Source organism: Corvus moneduloides, chromosome 2 (assembly GCF_009650955.1).
Source record: "Corvus moneduloides isolate bCorMon1 chromosome 2, bCorMon1.pri, whole genome shotgun sequence".
In the NCBI taxonomy this organism is placed as follows: Eukaryota; Metazoa; Chordata; class Aves; order Passeriformes; family Corvidae; genus Corvus; species Corvus moneduloides.
In genome coordinates, this window is record NC_045477.1 from 86,187,038 (window position 1) to 86,194,999 (window position 7,962).

A 7,962-nucleotide genomic window follows, 5' to 3' on the forward strand; every position below is an offset into this window, starting at 1 on the left:
GAAGGTGGTCATTAAATATTATTATGTGCTTTAGGAATATGATTCAAGTGAAGGAAATAACCTGCAATTGATAGTAAAAAGGCATGATGAGAAAGAAGGAAGATTTTGTGACCTTGTTCTGGAATATTTAGCAGAGATTAAGTCAAAACTGATCTGACGATATGAAGAAAACACAAGCAAAATGATGGGACATTGAGGGATCTTTCAAAAGAGTGTGAGACTGAAGACAGGACAGAATTTTGCATATAAGGGGTTTGGTTTTATTTTACTGATCTGTCCTTAGAGCAAAGACAAAAGTTGGACAAAGAAATGCATCTACATCAGTGGAAGGACAATGGAAATAGCAGATGGCAAAGGTTAAGTTTGGAGGAGAATACCTAGAGAAGAAGTTTCTGTCAGGAAAGGCTGTTCAAGACCCAGTGTTAAACAGATAAGAACTGAAGATTAGAGAAGAATCATATTAAAAATTAATATATCTGCTCTGAAACTGTGACAAACTGATTGCAAAACACTGATGCCAAACTATGAAGGTTTCTTTTTTTTTGTTGTTTTTGGTTTTGGCAGGAGAGTATGGTTGTTTGGCTGACTTCAAAGACAGCTGTACTGGCAACAGCTAAATTGTTTCTGGGTCAGTCACATGGGTGTATGTAGTTTGTTTCAGCATGAGTGTTCTCCCAGTTCCCTGTTTCTCTCTCGCAGGTTTTCCCCAGTGTCTACTGCTTGATTCAGATGGATATTAATAATAGCATATTTAATGAAAAAATTATGTAAATATTTTATGAAACCTCCGTAAATAATTTTTATGGCTGAAATGAATCAGTTGTAATGGATATACTGAGCAAAAATTCTTTCTGATTTTTTTAAGAAATCATATGTTCTGTCAATTCCATTTAGCTGTAATGATGTTTGGTGAAGGAAACACATTGAAAATAATTTTTTAATGTTATGGGACTTTCTTACTGTGCTATATCAGCACACAACTGTACATCCAAAATTGTTCTGCTCAAGAGCATCATGGAGTCTGGAAATATAGACAGCATTTCAGAAACATAGAGGATGGGAAAGAGAGGGCTTAATGGTCAGTGTGTTGCCCTCTGAAATGAATAGTGTCTGTTATAACATTAGCCTAGGTTTATGCAGAAGTTTATAAAGTTTAATTGTCTGAATTATACACTTCCAGGAAACAGAAGAAGCTCTAGGGAAGAGATTGGGAAAATACCTGATAATCCCTGCATGTAATATCTGCCCGAGCAGGTAAGGAGCCAGGCAGAGCCACATCCTGCAAATTCTATGGAACTCAAGGAATACCATGTCCTTAATTCAACTTTTATGCTTGAGGAACAATGACCCTACCCCTCTACAATGGGTCAGAACCCTGATTTTGTGGTTACAGGGCATGTGGAGAAGATCAGCTGTGATTCCAGAAGGATTAGTAAGTGCACAGCTATTTTTTAAATGCTATTCTTATCAAATATATACTTGTTTCCAAAAGGAATGAGATTTGTGCAATTAGGGTGCCTGTCTTCCCAGCTTACTCTCCTTTTGCTCCTATTAGGTGGTTTTCACTGGATTTAACATAATGACAGACCAAAATTTGTATGGGTTTTGTTGGGTATATGTTGGACTTTTGCTGAGTTTTTTTTGGTAAAATTAATTTTTGCAAAGATTTTGGAGTGATTAAGAGAAAGACAAGGAAAAAACAAAGACTTTTATCACTGAGGTAGTAAGAAGAAACGTAAGAAGTAACACAATTTCAGGAACTGGTGCATCTACTCTTTCTGATATGATGTCTTCTAAATTTGAGATTATGGAGATTCAGTCTTATCAACATTATTTTTTCTCCACTGAATGGGAGGATTTCTGCCCAAGCATAAACAAAAGTTCAGTTATTGTAAAAAGCCCTACCACAAAGATCTATGTTTTCCTCATTTTGTAGTACAACATTGTACTGGGCTATGCTTTCTAAATTGACAATCCATGTGCTAATCATCACTATTTATATTCGTTTGTATAATAACTGTAAAAACCCTATTCTAGTCATGATTTCAAACCCTGTCTTCTGCTCCCAGACTTTTTCTCTTTATCAGGCATGATTATAGGGTAGGGAACAATTTGTTAAAAAAGCTGAAAACTGAATGGAGTTTGGATAAAGATATTTAGCTGCAAACATTAGTGACAAACATTAATGTGCATATCCATGGAAATCAAATCACCATGGAATTAAATTTGTACTTGTTGGCTTTTCAGACAAAAAGGACGAACTTTGCTTTCAGTTTCAGAGAGGAAAGAAATAGGAGTTTTGTTGGGGTTTTTTTTTTTTCCTAAATAAAAATCTTAAAGTCTGATCCAACTGAATTTAAAAGCCATTAGAAGCTGTCTAGTGCTCTATTAGGTTTTGAGCTCATATTAATAGTTTGTGGTGTATCAGCACTGAAAAGCATATTTTATGAACTCCAATGCATGGATTTACACATGACTTGTGATATTAAATCATGCTGTGTGTATAATTGATAAAACAATTTTGTATTTGCTTTTGCTGATCATGTTTCCTTACAAGAATTGCTGTCCTAAAAGGTAGAAAATGCTTCATGAGGGTGATTTTAATTTTAATTTTTTTTTTATGTTAGCAGCAGATTTTTCATAGTCTATAGGCCTAAGAAAGATTAGTAGGAAGAAGAAATATCTTTTATGATATTAATAAATACATCAGAAATGCTCAGTGTCCTCCCCCCGCAAAAACAACCCCAGAACAAAACCTCCCATTCTGTAGCTCTTGATACCTAAATTCTTATTGTATTGATGCTATTTTTCATGTGTAGCAAAGTGGGTCATTTTAAACACAAAATCCAAAGTTTAAAATAATCATGAGTACTTCAGTATTCATTCAGTGAACAAGTATGTTTGGAACAACAGATACTTGGCATAGCTTGAACTGAAGGTGACCTGGCAGTGCCAATCTGCAGATAGTATTTTGTTATATAATTTAATGGTCTTCACATTTTTCTATCTAGGTGTCTGAGGCAGCTTTCCTCTTTCATACAAATTTTGTGGTAACCTTTGCCCCACAATGGTTTAAATCACATTCTTAAGGGATTAAACTGTTATGACAAAAGAGGAATGTTTAGATATTCTGCTTTGCAGCTAAAAATTTGTCAGATTAGAAATTGTGTATTTTATAATCTCAAGATCAAAGAAGCTTTCCATCAAAGTTTTATGTCCGCTATAATATTTTCCCAACCTTTGTTGAACCTGAATTGTTTTGGATTATCTCACATTGGGTTCACTGAGTATGCCTAGCCAAATGTGGGAAAAAGCTTCCTGCCAACATTTTAAACATTTCACATATGTAGGGCAGAGGCAGTAAGCCACAGGTATTAGTTTACTGCAATGGCGAAGCCTGCTTTAACAGTCTTTTTAACTCTACTTTTATATGAAATGCTTTTTGAGATTAGTATGACAGATAAAACCCCAAAGGGCAACCGTTTATCTTCCATTAGGAATACCATTCACTTTCTTTAACCTAGTGACCTAAGTGCTCCTGTAAAGGGTCTCTTTTATAGAGTTTTTACATCTCGATGGATTAAGTATCATTTCTCTGCTGAGGAGAAAAAAAACACAATTCAATTTCTTTAGAAGAATGACTTGTCAGAGAAGAATAGTTTTTGTCTTTATCCATCTTTAATTCCAGCAGTCATGTTCCCCAAATAGTCACAAAACAGTGATCATTCAAAGTTCAAATTGTCAGTTCATTTAAAATCCACTCACCGAGCCCCTTTATTACATTTTCACTACGTATTTGGCAAGGTAAATAGCAAACCAAGAGGACAGAGAATTCAGTTGTTCTATGTGCTGTGTACTACCTTGATAGTCTTTAAGGTTATTCAGCATAATCTTAGTGAAAAATGCATATTTATAATAACATCTTTTTGTTCTGTTAAAAAACATAACATTATTTTATAGATAAAACCCACACATAATCAAAGTAAATCTGAACAGGTTCCATAAAGAAATAAACAAATAAATTGTTTAGACATTTCCAAATATAATTGGAATTTGGCATTCAGAGTGAGGTTCATTCCCCAGGGTCCAATCAGTACTATTTGGGAAAGGGAGATAGCTTCACTTTTTAATGAATATAATGAAAAGTAATATGCCCAAACTTACAAAAATGTTAAGTGTCTCTCTTGCATTTGCTCTGCTTGGTTTATAAAAATTTAGCAATGCTTTTAACAAGCTGTTAGGTGACTCTGTTTGCTTTTAGAAATACCCATCTATGATGAGAGGTCTGGCCTGTGCTCAGGTGCTATGCTGCACTACATTTTAGGCTGAGGCTCAGAAACAATTTATTTTTGGTGGCACTTGCCTGAAATAAACCTTTAACCCTACCTTTACAGTCTAGATTGTAAATTGTCGTCTCCTGATTTTTTTCTGCATTCTTCTTGTCTAAATACCACACTGTTATAACTGGCTGTTCTCTGTTCTCTGGCATGTGCTTATTTAATTTTCTTTTTTGAGGTCAGTAACCTGTTTTCTTGATTGATTTAGGTATTCTGCATGTATCTGCAGGAGTTAAAAGTCATTTTGGTTTCCCTGTTTCACCTGCACTTTTTTAGGCCCTGATCTTTTCAATTGCAACATGAAATGGCCCAGTTACTTCACTGAAGCTCTGAAAAAGAGGAGTAACTCACAAACTACAATTCGCATTATGGTTTCTGTCCACATTCAAATTCTTTCACTTTAGTCCGAGTCTATAAAAAGCACTGGATGTACCCCATATTGCAAACGTTTTATTTTTTAACTCTGTATTACTTAATAGCATCTATATTGATGTGCTTGAAGCACCTTATAGGTAGGACTACCTGTGGAAAGGGTCTGTTGAAAGCATAGAACTTACTTGTAATTTCATTTGTTTTTCAAGGCTTGTACAGATATCATTAGAAAAAGTGCAATATCAATGTCTTCAGCTGTTGAAGCTTAAGATAAACTTGTATTCATTTTTTGAAACAATATGAAAAATACTGTAAGACAAAGGATTAGAATTTTTTTTATTTCATATCAAGATTAATTGAAAGATAGATTCACTATATATGCATTGCTATCACATCAAATGTTGAAGAATTATCTTCCTTTCCCCCTTTTCACCCAATACCACCTTCCTCTTCCTAGTCTACTGCTGTCTGTACTCTGACCTTTTTGTGCCCAGATCCCCTGTTTAACAGAAAAGATTATTTTTTTATTCTAAGACTGAAACTGTACTCTATAGGTCTGAATTTGAATCTAAGTCTACTACTTATGGGCCATAAGTAAATATCAATCCTTGATATCTAGTATTTATGTTCTATTCTCCTGTTCTTATGGAGTCAGGATGAGACAGACATCCAGTCCTGTAACAGCATCATCCTTGTGTGTGTCTTCACTTACTGGGCCTATTAATTATGAGTTACAATGTTAACATTAACTAATTAGTTTATTTCTAAGTGCCAGAATCTTGTGATTTGTGATATATGACAAGTCTCTTGATCACGGTGTGGAAAAATATGGTAAAAGGCTCTACTAATTTACTAACTAGTAGAAAAACTAGCATTTGTCAAAGAAAGGCAGATTGTGTCAAAACAATGCCATTGCAGTAAATCCAGTCTTCCCAAGTTTAACTACAGTAGCTCTGAATCTACTGTCCCCTGTGTTTTGTTTTCTTCATATGTGATTTCCCAAAAATTAAAGGGGAATTTTTAGATTGAAGAAATCAGATGAATGAATGTCTTGTGGAAATGTTAACATATTATTGAAATTGTGATCTGGTAGATGGTGGTAAAAAGTGAAACCTTGCTGACTGAAAAAAATTAGAGAAGAAAACACAACTTATGCCTGCTGGGATACTTCATCAAACTGTTTTAAAAGACTAAGAAATGAGATTGTACTTGCCCATGGTCAAGGGATTTCTAAACTAGAATATTAAACATTTGTTAGAATTAGGTTTCAAACAATGTTGGGTGTTTCATGCTTGAGTGACGAAAAGACAATTATTTCCCAGTGTCTTTGCTGCCTCTGGGCATGATTAAATAATGGAATTGTATTCTCAGAAAGATGTGGTTTATTACTTTTAACAGCTTTTCAAGCTGAAGTCTTTATAAATAAAAAGAGCTATAATTTAAAAAAGATAAAAGCCGTGTGCCATTTCATCCGCTTGAAACATGGAAGAGAAAGAATTGTGTGCGGTAATATCTATAACCTTTAGCATGTAGCTTTCTTGAGGTGGGTATTCTTAAGGGAAAGAAAATGTGATGCTCCCAGAGCCAGGAGCTCTGCTCATACTTGCTTTGTTGTTTTATGGTTCTCAAGGCAATGGATTATGCAAAAAACATAAGTGAATTTATTTGGACTTGATGAATTTTGATGGTGATTCCACAGGTGGAGAATAAATTAGAAGCACCCCCACCTCCCCCACCATCCCCACTCCACATTCAGATACTTTATGTAGCTTTGTTGTTCCTGAATGTCTCCAAACCAGACTGCAGCAGTCAACTACTGCTCAGCAGGGCCAGTCCCAGATCACCAGCAGTATCCTGTGCCTGGAACTGCTCACAGTCAGGTTGTTCTCAGGTATCTGTTCTCACCCAACAGTGAGTTGGGGTACTGGGCTCTTGTAATTCAGCCCATGGAATAATTATTTGTGACCCTTCCTCTCCCCACCAGTGCTGTCAGGCTGACTGGTCTCACACACAAAATCTGCTGTGTTGCATGTGCACTCCACCACAACTGAGACCATCCACTAGAAATCAGCAGCTTTCAATCTATTGTCTAATGGAATTACCATTTAACATTTCCAGTGAAGGTGGACTCTCATATGAAAAACTTGTATAGATAGGACCTCATTTTATTTTTGTTTTAAATGAATTTTATTTCTGTCCTTCAGAAAGAGATACCCTGCAGACTATTGCTTTAAATTATTTTGGTTATGGTTACCTGGTATTTTTAATGTGGAAAGAAGGTAGAAGTCTTCCAAAAGGGAATGTTCTGCCCTTCTCCATGGCTGGTCATTAATGCCTGTCCATATCTCCTCTCTATTTGCAGACCTAGCCTGTGAGCCACCGTATAATGAAATCTGTCAAGAGGAGTCTTCTATGAGAATCATTTCTGCTACCCTCTCACCTCCTCAAGAATAGTTTAGATGGATCAGTTCCTTCTCTGAGCTGCTGTGCATCTTCAGAAACTCTGGAGCTGGTAAAGATGGAGGGAAAAAAGCAGCTGGAAAAAAAAAGCAGCTGAAAAGCAGCAACGTTCTTGGTGCTGGAATGGATTTGTGTATAATATAAACAAAATTAAAATGACTGATCTGTTCTGTTGCTTTGCTGCACTAAGTCAGGACAACCATGAGCTATTATGGCTCCATTTGCATGATATCTAAGATTCTGTATGGTTGTTATGTTCTTAGGATTTTGAATCTCTTTCAACAGGCCGCAAAACCTTCATAGGCTACCAGTTTTCCTTTATAGTAAGTGAGGTTAAGCTTTGTAACAGCAGCTCAAAAAGCAATACTTGTGTGTCCACTCTCTGACACATCATTATTGTGTGATATGTATCAAAGCTTCCCTCTTTTTATCAGATTGCAGAATTGTCCCATTTGTACAACTGCTCAAAGTAAATAAATGATCTAGACAATGCTAAGTGCACATGCAATTGAAGCTATTCATTGTTTGGTCTCATATCGAGGAGAAAACATGTCAAAGGATTTGTCCAACCAGACCAAGGTGCCAAAATCCCTAGATCTAGCCCTGACATATGGTATCAAGCAGATGTACTGGATATGAAAAATCACAGCTGCCAGCTAGCTGATAGCTACCTAAGAATCAGTCAGTGCTAATTTGGTATTTCTGTGCTAGATAAGATCTATGTGGTGTGTCTGTGGGTAACTAAATCTCTGTTTACATTAGGTTGATAAGAATGGATACCATACAGAGTGTC

General features: G+C 35.8%; 1 long non-coding RNA gene across 1 annotated transcript; it reads left to right on the forward strand.

Annotated features, from left to right (window-relative positions):
- Positions 1-1,176: 1,176 nt before the first annotated feature.
- LOC116436603 lies at positions 1,177-7,670 on the forward strand. The gene is made up of 2 exons (XR_004237043.1): positions 1,177-1,254; positions 7,072-7,670. It is a non-coding gene; the product is annotated as an uncharacterized LOC116436603 (long non-coding RNA).
- The last annotated feature ends 292 nt before the right edge of the window (positions 7,671-7,962 follow it).